This window comes from Macaca mulatta, chromosome 6 (assembly GCF_049350105.2).
Source record: "Macaca mulatta isolate MMU2019108-1 chromosome 6, T2T-MMU8v2.0, whole genome shotgun sequence".
Taxonomy (NCBI): Eukaryota; Metazoa; Chordata; class Mammalia; order Primates; family Cercopithecidae; genus Macaca; species Macaca mulatta.
Window position 1 is genome coordinate 39648406 of NC_133411.1, and position 16765 is coordinate 39665170.

The 16765-nt window shown below is 38.2% G+C and overlaps 1 protein-coding gene across 4 annotated transcripts in view; it reads right to left on the bottom strand.

The window, feature by feature from the left end:
* Nucleotides 1–16765, bottom strand: part of LIFR (LIF receptor subunit alpha) — a 76732-nt gene that overhangs the window by 58508 nt on the left and 1459 nt on the right. The gene's annotated exons all lie outside the window — the stretch shown is intronic.

Here is a 16765-nt window from a genome sequence, read left to right on the forward strand (position 1 = left end):
AAAATATACAATCCATACAACTGGAGTCGGAACCTACAAAGAGGCCTTGCACACTGCCCCTGCTGCGTGTGTCCGGACCACACTAAAATGGCTGCCGTACCACAGCTGCTGGACCCTTCAGCACTCCTCAGGCCAGCACCCATTTTCCCTTCTAATTTCATCTGCACCCTCCTCAAGTCAGCGGTGATGCTCCTAGCAGGGGGTATGTTTGTCATCACCTCTGAGATCCCCAGAATGTTAGATGCCATCTTCTGCTGCTTCTACAACACTTTAATTATATTTATGTCACGGGGTTGCACAATTCATGTTCCACAGGCCGAATCTTACCCGCCTCTTGATTTTGTAAATCTTCCTAGAACACAGCCATGCCCATTAGTTTAAGTACAATCTATGTCTACTTTCCCATGACAATGTTAGAGCTGAGAGGCTGGGATAGAGACTGAATGGTCCACAAAGCCTAAAATATTTACTGCCTGGCCCTTTACAGAAAGAGTTTGCTGACTTCTGCTCTACCGCTTCACTTCCCAATCTTGTAATTCTCCCCACAGACTGTCAGATCCCTGAGAGCAAACACATCCCTGAGTTCACGTAACCCTCAGTGTCCAAGCAGTACCTGGCACAAAGCAGACACCAAAAACTCTAAGCCAGCTGGCTGAATTAAAACCAAGGCACAAATGATTATATGCCCACAGTATACTTTCATCGTTAGGCTGCATGCTAACCCAGGTACTGCTGACACGAGGAACCTAAGTTAAAGCTCTGGCTCCCAAACTGCACTGACGTATCCCAAGATACCAAAGGAAACTGAAAAGCTATCACAGAATATCTAAGTTTTTGAAGGAAACAAAGCGACATCTGTCCAACATTCTGAAAACCGTTAGTGCAAGGTAGTCCACAGTTTCAATATTTGGTCATGCTACTTTTTTTTATGTGACGTCATATCTCTATCTTTGGTGAAGGGAGGGAGGGACTAGTAATTGGTGGGATAAAACACAAGTACTACCCAAACAAATCAATGTAGAAACGGAAATGAGGGTGCTGGTTTCCAAGATCTGAGAAGCTATGCAGTACTCAATAGGTTCACACATCTCATCAGTAATTAAGGCTTTTTAAGAATGAAAGAAAAATACTACCATAGGCCCTCCATATCCCAGGGTTCTGCAACCACAGATTCAACCAACCCTGAACTGAAAATAGTCAGAAAACAAAACCAATAAAACAGTACAATAATAAAAAACAGTATAAAAACAGTACCGTATAACTGCTCACATAGCATTAACATTGTATGAAAGATGATTTAAAGCATATGAGAGGATAAGCACAGGTTATATACAAATACCACACCATTTTATATTAGGGACTTGGACATCCAAAGATTTTCACATCTGTGAAGGTCTTGGAACGTGCCCCCACAGAGATAGAGGGACAATTATATTTCTCCTTTTAAGTAGATACACATTATTTCTTCAAACTGCTACTAAAGTGTTTGATCATAAATAGTCATTAAATTGTCTGGACCCAGCTATTTCATAAAGAGAACTGTTAGGTAATTCTTTTGACTACAAGCATCATGAAAAGCATTAACAAAACGCGACGGGCACTGTGAACTGTGACAGTCTGGGAACCTGAGTTAGAGGATAGTTCGGCTGCTTAGAGATTCCACTGTATCATGCTTCAATATGCAGTCTGTATGTAGGAGAATAATAATGAAATTTAACATTTGCTACATTATAAAGACAAATCTATCACTGTACATAATGCAGGATATTCATTCCCCAAAATAACTTTTTGGTCTATTATTCAAATAGAATAATCTTGTCAATTTTTTTTCTTAATTCCTTGGCATTTCCCAGGAACTTTTAAAAATAGACTGTCTTCCAAAGTTTTTGTTTTTCAGGACCCTCCATGTCAATTTTAGTAATCTCCATTGCAGTGTAGACTTCCCTGTTAATTCAAGAGCTGGTCCATTATGAACCTCAGCACATCAAAACAAGTTTGAATATATCATTTCCATGCTTAAAATCCTCCAAAGGCTCCCCACTGCTTCAATACACAGTTCCAGTTCCAGTTCCACACTGCGGGAACAGCCCTTAGAGACGGCCATGAACCCCTTCCTCTCCACACCACAGCAGCTCCCCAAACACTCCACATTCCTTTTGGTCTCAAGGCCTCCCCCAAAACCACTGCCTCCATGGAGGACCCCCTGCAATGTCTCCTATGCTTCTCATTCTTCCATCTTTCAGGACTCACTCTATCATCATACTTTAGAGTAATATCTGACTACTCATATCCCACCTCAACTACACTATAAGAGTGACTGGTATGTAACAGTCTTCAATAAATATAAACATCTATCAAACAAACGAACTTGTTTCTTCCATTTTAACGATGAAGCACTCTATTATTAAACAACCTGAAGAACATTCCTCCAAGAAATCTTTAACATACAGGAAAACATGACGAAAACTTATCTCTAGAAAGAAACAGGAACATCTCCATTTCCCAGTACTTTTCACTAATACCAAGGATTGTCTTTAAAAAAAAAATTATTTTGTTGGGCCATAAATGGCATTTATTTTCTTGTGTAATTAAAATATCCTTTCATATGTTTATGGTAATTTGCAATGCTTTATTTATAAGTTATTTTATCTTTTGCCTCTTTTTCTAATTGGGCATTAATCATTTCCTTAATGATTGCTAAGAAAAAAATATTAATATGCATATTAACTATGTTATACACATAGCAAATAGATTTCCCAATCGCTTTTACTTTCCAGTGAGTCTTTTGTTTGACTCTGACTAGATCAGATTTCTCTATTTTGTCCTTTGCTGTTTCTAACCATAAAGGTTTTTCTCATGCCAGGACTATGCAAATTGTCCTGATACTGCCTTCAAGTCATTTAAGGTGTTTCACATTTTAAGCTTCAAGCCATATAAAATTAATTTCAGTGTACATTTAAGGACCCACCTTTTCAGTTTTCCTATAAATGTTTACCACTTATCTCAACACCATTTATTAGGTAATCCATTCCTTCCCTCACTGACTTGAGATGCCATTAAAATTCTACTCCTACTTAGCATCCTTGGTGGGACTCCTTAGCTAGCCCACTGCTCCTTCTATCCTTCACTTCCTGACTGAACAATATTACCTGTGCTTGTGGCTATAACATCACTCCTATGCTAATTACTTCCAAATCCGTGTTCCCAGGATTGGCCTCTTCCCAGTTACAGACTAACCATTCACCAGATAATTTCTTGCTTACTTACACAAATCCACTCAAGTAAGGTTCCTTCAGGCATGACAAAATATTCTGATGCTTCACATCCACTTGGATATTTCAGATTCCTCAAAAACTCCAGATGTACTGAATTAAACTCACTTTCCCCTCCAAACCTGCTCTTTTGTGCCCCAGTCTTAGCCCATGGCACCAGCGTCTTCTGAGTAATCCTGACTCTTCCTTATTCCTCACACTTCCCACCTGACTTGCCACTTTTACCTAAAACATGCCTTGACTCTTTCTCCATCCTCTCCCTCAAGTCCATTTCTACTGCTCTGGAGGCTCAGGCCCTCCTCAACCTCTGGCATACGTAATTTACAACCATCTGGCAAGGGCCTCATACAATCCATCTTCCATAGTGAGTTGCAAAGCTTTCAATATATCTATATTGAACAACAGCTCAGATATCTGTCCACACTTAAATTCACACGTCTATTCTGCAATCTTCTTCCACCTCTTCTACTCCTTTCCTAGGGGCATCTCTTACCTCTTGGCTCTCAAGCTGACCACTATGTCCAACCAGACACAGTGCTCTGTTTATGCTCCCACTGGACATCAATTTCCCCTTTAGGCACTGATCTTATCATACCAGGTATTACGGAGATCATTCTCCCCCTTTCTTCTTTTGCACTGTAAGCTAAGATCAGAGCCTTATCTTTGTAAAATTCGTACATCTAGGAGTGCTTTACATCCACCACACAAGATTTATTTGGTGACTGAAGCAAATCCATTCAAATAGAGTCCTCGGTGAGGACTTAAAGTATTTTCATGCCACTCAGTTGTTTGTCTACATTCTGAAGAGTAAGCTGATAAACTTCATGCTTTTGAATGAACCTGTTTGCTATACAAAAATTCATTAATAAAAAGAATACTGGCTCAAACTGAAGTTTTTTTGTTTTTGCTTTTGGGGTTTTTTTGGGGGGGCAATACATAGAGTAAAACTATCCCTAAAGGCCTTTCTAAATTCTAGGAGGGGGAAAAAGACTAATTACACAATAATTCCATCCAGGTAACATGCTGGTTTTAGCTAACTCTACCATGTAAAATATATGTATTTCAGATATTAGGCATTATTTATGTACTGTTTATTAAGGAGTAGCCACTTTTCTAAGTTCTTTCAACGCAAAATTGGATTTAATTTTTGTATCAATCCTATAAGGTCAGTATTATTAGTATTATTTCCCTCTTTTTATAGTAAGAAAACTGAGGCACAGAAAGGTCACATAGCTAGTAGGGAGCAGAGTAGGACCTGCAGCCAACTCTGATTGCAAATCTCAGCTCCAGGCCATTACACTAAACTGTAAAACGAGCAACTAAGCTAGAGTCAGAGTCCTGGACTCCAGTCCCTATTCTACCACTGAATAGGTGACAGGTAGGGGCTCGCAGATAAATGACCTAACATCTCAGGTCTTAGCTCTCAAATTACACAACTAAGACCCAGCACCTGCTTTCCCTACTTTAAGTATCATAAGAAACTTACGGTTGTTTCGTTTTCAGAAAACCTTATTTGTCACCTGCAGGAACAAACTGGTAGATGTACAATGTGACTAGAAATTCGGCTCTACCTCGACCCTGTCCAGTGAATACTGTTGCTGGGGAAACACCACCTGCTCTACCAAGCACTTCCACTAATCACATTGTAACAAAGATCAGACAGCCTATGTTCAGAGAACAAATGGAAAATAACTGCCATCTTACTGTTCTCCCTCCAACTCTAAGTACACTTTTAATTGGTTAAGCTCTCAACTCAGCAGGTGCAAACTCAAACATACTCCAAGAGCCAGCCAGATGAAATAACTGGAGCCGTTCACATGACACATGCTGGCGGGCAGCCCCTTGCCAGCTCCTTGTGTCTGTATTATACCACATGGGATGCACAGCCAGTACAGCCACAGATCTTCCAGTTTTTCCAAAAGAGCAGGAAATCCAGGTTGTTGCTTTTTGAGGTTTTTTTTTTTTTTAATTAGTATTATTACGAAATCCCCTTATTTTTAAATGCTGGCAATTAATTCCAATTTAAAGAAAAAAAAAAAAAACACTATGTGGGCCAAACAAAATACATTTGCAAGCCAAATATAGTTCTTAGGGAGCCAGTTAACCTGTCACAAAATGTATTGGCATTAAAAATTTATTGTCTTGCTGCTGAAATAATCTTAAAATATAAACTGTTTTAAGACCTAGATTTCAATGCACAGAAGTTGACCAAAATGTGCCTGAATGTTTTCTTAACATTCTTTAGGGTCAGAATCTGAAGCTCTCCACTCCAAAATAATTCAAAGTTTTTTTCTTTATGACATTATTTAACCCCAGATATCGAAATCCTAAGCATCATCTTAGATTATGCTTCTCAAAACAACAACTAAAATAAACCCTTTAGCTCTGGCTTCAGACCATGGTCTACAACATCTTCTAAGCAGGTGAAGCATCTTCTATGTAAGAGTGGAATGGAGTATGAAAAACATAACAGCACCTAAAATAACTGGTATTTGGCAAAGCGATTTCAGAAAGGGTCATTCTTGTTAAGAAATAAAATCCTACAGACCAGAGGCCTGTGAGCTTGATAACTGATCCCGGATAAGAAGATCAACAGTATTAAGAAAGGAATCCTAGAAGACCTCAGACCCATGCATGTCAGCCCATCCTTAACCTTGACTTGATACGCTGTTGTATTGGGAAAAGCAAGGATCAGAAACAACAAAATGTATCTCTGTTTGAACAAAATCTTTTCTAATACCTGAAAGATGAGTATTAGCAAGGTAGAGAAATTCAAGCTGTGTAAACAGAGTGAAGAGGCTGCTTTGACCACATGATCAGCCTTACTCGGAGTGCTAATTCATAGGATGATGTCAACCTGAACAAAAGTGATATAGACAGATATCAAAGAGTTCTGCTTCTCTTGGTATTTTCGTTAATGAGTTGGATGAAGATATACGAATCATATCTAACTTATCTGTGGAACAACTATCTCGTGTTCTCAGAGCGTAATGCATATGCTTACATTACTACATACAATATTATATGGCAATGATTTCTAAAACCATCTTTCTCGTGATACTAGATACCACCCTGGACAATGTGGAGAAATGGGCAAAACAGCAAATATACAGGGTGTAATAGTAGGATTCTAATAAATACATCCAATAAAATAAATCTAGCATGGACGTCAGGGTCCAAAATGAAATGATAATGTTGATAACAATAACACCTAGAAAATGAACAAATACAGATGGGAGGAGATGTGATTTAGTAGCAACACATGGGAAAACCACAAAAAAATGGTTAATAAGCTGGGCCAATATTGTAAGATGGCCATAAAAATACCAAAAAGGACTACCTTTTTGTCTCCTCACTTTATCAGATGCATAATGTTGAAAATCCTGTCCTCCAGTGGCATTAAAATTGGAGGATTCATTTTTGTTTGAAAAATAAGTAGATAATCTAATATCAAATTATTAACATGAAACAAAAATTATGATTGTTGGTTTCATTACTGCCCAAGTCATCATAAATTCTTGCTCAATATAAATCTTACTCTAGGCAATCCCATCTCACCATAAGTGCCAGCTACTACCTATTTCATAGAAGTACCCACATGTGGGTACTTTGAACCATATACATAAAACAAGCAAAATTTTAAAACCCTTGAATTATCTGTCAATATTGCAAAATAGAGTGTTTAAAAAAATCAAAATTAAGAAGCTCTGGAAATACTCATTCCACATCTCACAGTACAACAATCAACTCCAGGTAAGAGCAGTCACTCCTTCCTAAGAACATGTGTTCTAGAGTTTTTCATAGTTCTCACCTTTCCTTATAGGTCCTCAAAACTGAGACAAGTTTCAGTTGCCATTTACCATCTAGATTATCACTGTTGTCTATCTTGCAGTAGTGTTAAAAAGAAAGTGACATATTTCTGATTGTCTCTGTATCAAAAGCATAAAGACAAATGGCAGGTCAGGCCTACTTCTGCCATTTATGTAACGTCCCCTGTCCCTGTAAGCATTTGAGTTTCTGATTCCAGCAATGCAGCTTGCGGAAAGAACTGAGTACAGCACTCACAGCTTTGACTATTTGTGAGTTGAAAAAGTTTCAAAACAGTCATCTGTAATTTTATTGAAGCTGGCCTTCAGGAAAGGATGAGTTGGCTAAGTCCTAAGTCTAGCCAGTGGCCCAATGTCTATTATGTCAACACAGTTTGGTTGCTCTCCAGTCACCATTACATACTCAGTGCAGCTCATCCAGTGTTTCTTTGTGAAAAGTAAATCCCCGACCCCCCCCCCCAAAAGAAAGCTAACTGCCAGTTCCAGTGGGGGCAAGGGGAGTAAAGTCCACATGAGGCAATGGTATGGGGTAGAACAATGTGAGATAGATAGAAGTAATACGTATCTATATGTACAACTTGTCACCTGCAAGTCTTGTCACCTTCAGATATATGTTCAACTTGTCACCTGCAAGTCTCATAGGTACCTTAAACTATGTCCAAAAATGATTCTTGATTCATAACTCTCCTAAATTTGTTCTTCCCCTAACCTACACCCTCTCAAAATATGGCTAATTTATTCAAGCAAAAAAAGAAGTAAAATGGTGACTTTGCTGTTGGTTACAATCAGTGATGTAACTTATCCTACTATGAATTGTACACAGGAACATGAAAACACGACTCAAGAAATTTTCTTTCTTTTATTTGGCTGTATGAGGAAAATCAAATGCAAGCTCAGTATTTGTCATAAAGGTTCCAAGACATATATTTCATGACTACTGACGGTCTACTTGTTATCAAAATACTTACAACAGTTGCCAACTTAAAAAAATTGTCCCTACATAAAACTAATTACAAACTAATGTAGTTTTACACACTGTCAAATGGAAACATTATTTTTAAATATAGTCATGTGTGCTTAATGACAAGGATACAGTTTTGAGATTTGTGTTAGGCAATTTTGTTGTTGTGCAAACATCATAGAGTGTACTTACACAAACCTACATGGTATAGTCTACTAGACACCTACGCTATATGGTATAATAGCCTATTGCTCCTAAGGCTATAAATCTGTGCAGCATGTTACTGTACTCAATACTGAAGGCAGCTGTAACAGAACGGAAGTATTTGGGTATCCAAACATAAAAAAGGTACAGTAAAAATACAGTATCATAATCCAATGAGACGACCATCATATATATGGTCTGTTATTGACCTAAACATCATTATATGGTACACGACTGTAAATGCTTTACTGCCACTCTCTCTCAGTAAGATCATGCGCTGGAATTTCTCAAGTGGGATAGCCATAAATTCCATGCATCCTAGATTTTTTAGGAGGAGCTCATTCTCAATAATTTTACAAAAGATAATCTCAAAAAGGCATGAGGTCATACTTAAGATAATGAAAGATTATCCTTCACAGAAGATATACAGTAGCAATTTTAAGCCTATTAACCTAGGATATTCTTACACTTGTATAACATAAGTCATCACTAAATCATTCATGAATGTCAACAAAGTGAAATAACAGTATGTTCCTCATATACAGTAGTTCGTTGAATATGCAGGAGGCAATGTTTGTGTTCAGTAAAATGTAATATCACAACAAAATTCCTTTTAAAATCAGAAGGGAGGAAATGAGGACTACTTGATACTTAACTGTAGTAACCATCTATTTATTGAGTGGGCCTCCTGGCTTTGAACCACACTGGTCACTTCCATATGTCATTCACAGGGCAGAGACATGTCTGTCCAGGACGCCGCTGCAAATCTGATGCCTACCTAGTGCCTGTCAAGGAAAAGGCACTCAACAGTGACTTTAATGACTCACATCCCACTCTAACTCCTCTATAAAAGGAAAGAAAGATCAGACCCTGACCTTCAAAAATGAATACAGGACTATTCAAGACAACAACAGAAGAAGAAAAATGCCTTCAATTCAAAATAAAACGTATTGGCAATGGAAGGCATTTCAGTTTTAAAGCAAATAAAACTCGACAAAATATTTCTCAATGACCAGAAGCAACAAAATAGTTTGTCAGAATGCCCTGAAATGCTTTCCATGACAGTTTGATAAAACTTACATAACACAATTATTCTGCTTGGAAATTCTGTATTATTAAGAATAGAATACTGGCTTTAATCACCATATCAGATCAGTGAGATCAAGGTAACATTTATTAAATATTACATGTGGGCACCATGAGCTGGATATTATTATCCCCATTTGACAGATAAGGAAATACAAAACTTGCCCAAGTTCACATAACCAGTAGTAGTAAATGGGAAACGGGATCTGATCCAAGACTCTCTACCACATGGCATGCTTTATGTGTGGGAAATTCAGGAAAGTAAAAAGAGTAACAGTCAACTGTAATTTCAACACACGAAACACAGTATCACCTAACATTCGGCCTATAGTCTTCCTGGCATTTTCCCACATAATAATATGTAGAACATTGTACACACACACATATACATGCATGCACACACACACACTCCATAAGCAAAAACAAGGATCAACCTACCCATACTGTTTTACAATCTGCTTTTTCAGTTTACAAATATTGAGTATCTTTCCACATCTATAAATATTCCTCTACATCACTATTAAAGAAAGGGTATTCTATCACATGTATGTACCACAGTTCATTTAATCAGTCCCCCTATTATTGAGCATTTAAGGTGTTTCTAGTTAATAACTATTATAAACAAACTTACAGGCTGGGCACGGTGGCTCACGCCTGTAATCCTAGCACTTTGGGAGGCCGAGGCAGGCGAATCATGAGGTCAGGAGATCGAGACCATAACACAGTGAAACCCCATCTCTACTAAAAATACAAAAAATCAGCCAGGCGTGGTGGCAGGTGCCTGCAGTCCCAGCTACTTGGGAGGCTGAGACAGGAGAATGGCGCGAACCCTGAACCCAGGAGGCGGAGCTTGCAGTGAGCCGAGATGGCACCACTGCACTACTGTCTGTACGACAGAGCGAGACTCCGTCTAAAAAAAAAAATTACAAAAATCATTTTTGCAAATTAGAGGAGGGTTTTTTTTTTCATGTATATTTTTGTGGAGGTCACTAGAATCTGGAAGTGAGTTTCTTCCAAACTTCAGAGGACCTCCCTCCAGATTTTGGTACACCCTAGTAAGTAAGCTTCTTAAGAATCACTGAGAGGAGAAAGGTATTGACAGGAGTATGGTGCACACATGCACTATAACCACTCTGTATACATGCTTTATTGTTTCTCCTTCGTTTAGATTCCTAGCAGTGAACATGCCCGACTAAGGGATGGGGCACATTTTTGAGGCTTCTGATGAGTAATACAAAATTGCCCTCCTGTAAAATTATAACAATTGAAACACTCACCAACAGCATTTGAAAGTGACAATTTCCAAAACCCTCCAGTTGACCGGATTTGTTTTTAAACAATCATATCCTCATAGGGCCATAAATTTTTTTTTTTTTTTTTTTTGAGACAGAGTCTCGCTCTGTCACCCAGGCTGGAGTGCAGTGGCGGGATCTCAGCTCACTGCAAGCTCCGCCTCCCGGGTTGACGCCATTCTCCTGCCTCAGCCTCCCAAGTAGCTAGGACTACAGGCGCCCGCCACCTCGCCCGGTTAGTTTTTTGTTTTTTTTTTTTTAAGTAGAGACGGGGTTTCACCGTGTTAGCCAGGATGGTCTTGATCTCCCGACCTCGTGATCCGCCCGTCTTGGCCTCCCAAAGTGCTGGGATTACAGGCTTGAGCCACCGTGCCCAGCCATAAATTTTTAAAATAGCTGAGCTATTGATAAAGCACATCTGAAAAAAAAAAAAAAAACAGGGAAAAATTCAAACAATAAATGCTAGATTTTAAAGCATCTGTTTTCAAATACAAAATATAAAACTTAATGATACCAGATACCAGTAGGCTGAACTTAACAGAATGACTTTAGAAAATCCAGTGATAAGAGATTTTGAAAGGTACAAGCTAAGATGTAAAATACCGCACCTTTGTTTGCCTGTCTGGCTTAAGAGTTTGGGTTTTAATAGCAACATGTTCTATTTTTCTAACAAGAAACTCATAAAATGGTATATTCTTTCAGATTGTGTAAGTACTGTCTTATAGCTAACATGGCAATCTGAAGTTCTTAAAATTCCTTTAGATAATCACTTATTCAACAAACATGTGAATGTCTACTATAGACTAGACACTGTTCTAATGCTAGGGACACGGTAGTAAATCTCACAAAAGTTCCTGCCCTTGAGGAGCTGCTGGTTCTAGAGAGGAGTTCAGAACCCTGCAGTTAAGAGTCCAAAAATCATGGTTATACTGCCAATCAGGACTCCTGGATTATTTGGCAAATTATAACAACACCTCTGGGTCTAAGTTTCTTTATCTTAAGAAGCTGACCAGATGGATCTGAAGGGCCTTCCAACTTTCCATCAAGTTATCTACTTCACTTGATTTTTGTTTGAGTGCTTAATTTTCTACTATTCATGAGAGCTTTACATTTTACGCTCTATATAGTTTTTCCACAAAATCAGATTCTCCCAAAAGAACAATTTTACATTTACAGTAAAATTGTGGTGATCCAGGCAACTTCAAGGAATAAGTGTAGGATGAAGTTCCAGTTAGAAGAAAATGTATGCTCCTAACTTTAACTGTTTCTATGGAGATGTTTCTGCAATGGTCTTGCCTCTTTCACCTTTGTACTGCACTATAAACACTAAGGCAAGAAGCATGGCATGACTGTGGGTCTCCAAGCCTGTTGCATGGAAACAGCTGGCATCCTGTCCCCACGCAGCAGGCGCCTTAGTGCTTACCGTGGCACTTGGGTGTCCTCAGGGGCTGCAGCCTAAAGTCCTGCTGGTGATTTGCACCTCTCTCCCACTCACCTTACCTCCAACTCAACAGGTACAACAATTCTGCCTGAAGTCTACATCTCACTGCCCTGTTAGCATTTCTGTCACCTCTTGTTATTTTCCACCAGATGTTCCTGCTACCACAATTCAACAGTCTTCAGATTCAGGGTGTCTTTGGAGAAGCCTACTTTGGGGAGAAGTTAGAAAAGGTATTGCAAGAGGCCTCAGTATTCCAAGGCAGTCTCTGGAAGAGCACCACACGTACACTTTAGGTAGTGATATCACCGCCTTGTGGCCTCTAAGGATATTGCTGCTTAGTAATATAGATACATATTCCCCACTCTAAGCATATACAATGATTCCAATTCTTTCTCTGTATCTTCCTTATAAACCAGAAGAATGATTGGAAGCCAAGATTTTCACCTCTGTGCAAAAGTATAGAAAAAAATACACCAACCCAAGTTTTTCCTCAACTTCCAACATGAAAGCGTAGAACAGTATCTCCCAAACACAAGCTTTGCTCACCTGAGCAGTAACAGCAGCAACATCCTATAAGAATGCATGTGTTGTCATTTTAGACAACGTAAGACAAATTTGCAATTTCCATTATTTCACAAAAGGAAAGGTAAAGGAATTGGTAAAAACACTTTAACTCAGGCATCTAAGCCTCTAAATTTACCCCAAATGGTAGGTGTTTCTACTCTTTTACTGAAGAACTTTTGCTATATCAGGACAAAAGGACATAGGCCTGTTTACTGAAGAGTAAGGATCTAAAGAACCCTCCTTTACAGATAATTTGCAGAGAACTTAAGAGAAACAGTTGGAAATAAAATTGTCATAAATAGGAACAGCTTATTATGCTAAGGTATTAATCGCTTAAGACAGGATACAAAAAAGTTGAAAACCATCATTCTGGAAGACCACAACACTTCTAATATGGAACAGGAGTCCAAAAGACACAGTCAAGAGAAAGATGTAGATTCTTATTAGACATCTATAACAACTGCTTGGCATAAAACTCATTTCCCAAGTTTTCAATTATTATTTAGAATGACAGATTAGAAGTTGGGAAAAGGAAATGCCACAAATTATTGATATTCCCTATAGGGCAGGCACACATTCCTCCTGTGAGAATAAAAGTACCTACATATATTTTATCTACTCATTAGTCTGTCATCTGGCCCAAAGAATTAAAACATTCAATACGCACACACACACACACACACACACAAGGCATCTTTGAAATCCTACACTTATACAAATGGCTATTACACGGAAATAAAAGATAAAAATACTCATCTTTCTGAAAATCTCTCATAAATCACTATAATTTTACTGAAAAGGGTTTGTTTTTAAGGTTTTACACTTGAATTTCATGGAAGAGCAGTCAAGTGTAATCGACTTAAAGCAATACTCCGACTAAAGTGATAATCTGAAAGAAAAATGGTAACAGTATAACCAATTGCCTGTGTCAAAGGCCAGAGCCAAGCTGGAAAACTAAAAGACTCCCAAATCTAAGTATTTTGACCAAAAGCAGGTAAGATTATTTTGTAAATTCTCTAAGTATTCATTTACTCAATAACTATTCATAGCCCACTATGTGATGAAGGTGGTTCCTGGTGCTGCAAATGCAATCGGTAACAAGCAGATGTGTTGCTAGCCCCCTGGAGCTTCCAGCCTATAGAGGAACTCCACCACTCACATCTTTCCCATTTCTGTAAACATTTCTTGACTTATGCAACACATATAGGCATCAACCCCAGCCCACTCCTCTCCTGCCTGCAGCTCTCTCCTTTCACCAACACCAGCCACAGAGGCGGTCCTCTGTCCCTCAGGTATGCAAGGCTCAGTCCTGCTCCAAGGCCTTTGCACTTGCCCTTCCCTCTGCCTGAGCCACTCTTCTCTCAGATCTCCAAAATCATAGGCTTCTTCCCCTTCATTCAACTCTCAGCTCAGACTCCTCCACCCCAGAGAGGCTTCTCAGGCCACTTGAAGTAAAACAGCAGCCCACATCCTGTCCCATTCTACCATGCAACCCTGCTTTATTTCTTTTGCAGCACTTAGCACTATCTAGTCACTATCACTTATTGCATCTTTGCTTTTTATCCATCTCCTTCACTGAGATTATAGCAGTGTCTGTCTGTCCTGTGCAGTGCCATAATTTAGTCCCTGGAAAGTTGTCTGGAATATTAACAGATGCCCAATAAATACCTATTTAAGAACAAATATACACAAGGTTAGCAGTTTTGTATCACAACAGGTACCAAATAAAAGGCAAGGGAATGCCTTAAATTCTAAGGGGTGTTTGCACCATTTAAACTATATATATATATAGTTTAAATGTTTTAAAAGATTATCATAGCTTACACTAGTCCTAAAAAATAGCCCTCAAAAATAAGCATAATGAAAATACTAAAGTTCAACATTGGCTAATGTTCAAGCTTTATAATGTATCAGGCTCAATTCCTAGTATTAGCATTACTTTTATAATTTATTCTTTTTCAAAAGCATGCTGACAAGAGACCCCAATTTTTTCATTTTAAAGAAAAACAAGAGCTAAATATTTTTTAAAAGCATCCATCCCCTTAAAAGTTGTTATTAATCTTATCATAAACTATAAAATTTGTAACCATATTATACTAACATTAAAATATAAGATACTGGTGATAATCTACAGAAGGCAGTGATTTGAGTGCCTAATGCCAACCAAATTTTATGAAACATAAACTACCCTCATCTTCAATTTAATCAAAGGTACAAGCTGCCTATGTTCAAAAACATTTAAACACTTAAGAATTTTTCCTACAGATTATTCTTTAAAATGTGTATCTGTTCCTTCTTTTCTTTTGTTGAAACAAAGAGCCAAGTTGTTACCCAAGGAATAATGACTTTAGTTACTAACCATCATGGCTCCCACTTCATAGCAAAGATGCCAAAGGCTCTTATGGATTACTGTGAAGTTATATAGAAGCAAACAATGCACACTGGGGAGAAGGCACATTTATTTCCTGAAAGGTGATATAAAGAAACAAATGACTACTCCCTTTAGGCCTTTGAGAATAACCAAACCCACTTAAAAACCTCAAAAACTAATGCTTTACAATTTCATAGCAAATTGTTAGAAACAACCTACGTATATCACAATAAAGAGGCTAAATAAATTATGGTCCATCCCTAATGGAGTACTCAGCAGCTGTTAGAGAATGAGGCAGGCTCTCTCAGATATCAATGGAGATTGCCATGATTTAGTACTCTGGGGAGGGAAGAGGGACAGGGGGAGCTGGTGCAGAGTATACAATGGGTCCTCATCTTTGGGAATACAAACAAAAAGAACACTTACAAAATGTTTACACATACGAAATGAGCATAGGCTATCTCTGGAAAGACATACACAAGGAGCCAGTAGCTGTGGAACATGATGAGAGAGAGGTATACTTTCTACTCTGTATCCTTTATATCTATTGAATCTTCTCCATTGTGAATAGATTACCTGCTGCACAATTAACATAAGAATAATGCATACTATTACCAACATATTTGTCAAAGATGACCATTCAGAAGCAAATTTTTCAAAAATCACAAAAGTTTTGCTCCTTCAACAGCAGAGTCCCTGATTCTCATTCCCCAGAAGAGAATTCAAGTCTCCAATAATCAGAGGCTTGCTAGTGATCTCACCTATTACAAAGCAAAGAAGTCTCAATTCAATTCTTGGAGAGGAAATAGCTGCTCAGACCAACTTGAGAACACATCATATATTTAAATTGAGCTTGCAACTGACTCCCTAATGAAGTTTCCAAATGAACAGTTGCACCCGACTATAAGGCAGAAAGTCAACGTAAAAGACAAGTAAAAGAACGGTCTCATGTTTTTAAAAACACATTATACTTAGGCTTCCTTTTCTCTGCCAGGCTTAGACAAGAAACCCTCTGGTAATAGTGAAATGTAATTTCAGATCTGTGGCAAAATAATCATGTAAGGGGAAGGGCAAGTAGCATTTGCGCTGAAAAAACTCCTTGGTTTATTCACTTGTGAAAAGGAAAGGTTTGCTTTAAATTTAATTTCTATACCATTTCTGGACCCCTGCCTAAACGATACTATATCACATTAATCTTACTTCAAGCAAATAACTTTTTAAAATTAAAAACTAATCTGAAACTGAACACGAATTGGAAGGCAAACTTCAAACTGAAACTTTTCTGTTGAAAGAATGTATCTTTTAAAGACACATAAAAAGAAATGCAAAGAACCGATTTCCATATAAATGCTATTCAATAACAGTGCAGGTTTTAACAATATTTAACTGCACTAAACACATTCAAAAAGGAACACAAAGATACCCAACTGCAAATAAAAGACCTCATATATTTTTGGTGGCGGAATGGGTGGGTGGGGGGGGCAAAATCACATTAATTCAGATTAATCATGTAAATTCAGAACACGTGATGTGCAGTTTTTCGTTGCTCAGAACTCCTGAATCCAGCTTTGTGCTTTTACACAACATAACAGAAATGGCATCTTTCACAAAGCCTAACTTTGACCTCCAACACTTTAACTTTGGGTTTAACCAGTATACCATCTTCGGAAGTAAGCACATAAAAATACAGGTAAGTCAAATGCACCACGGATACAGAAAGGACGGGGAACAGGTTTAAAGCGGAGTT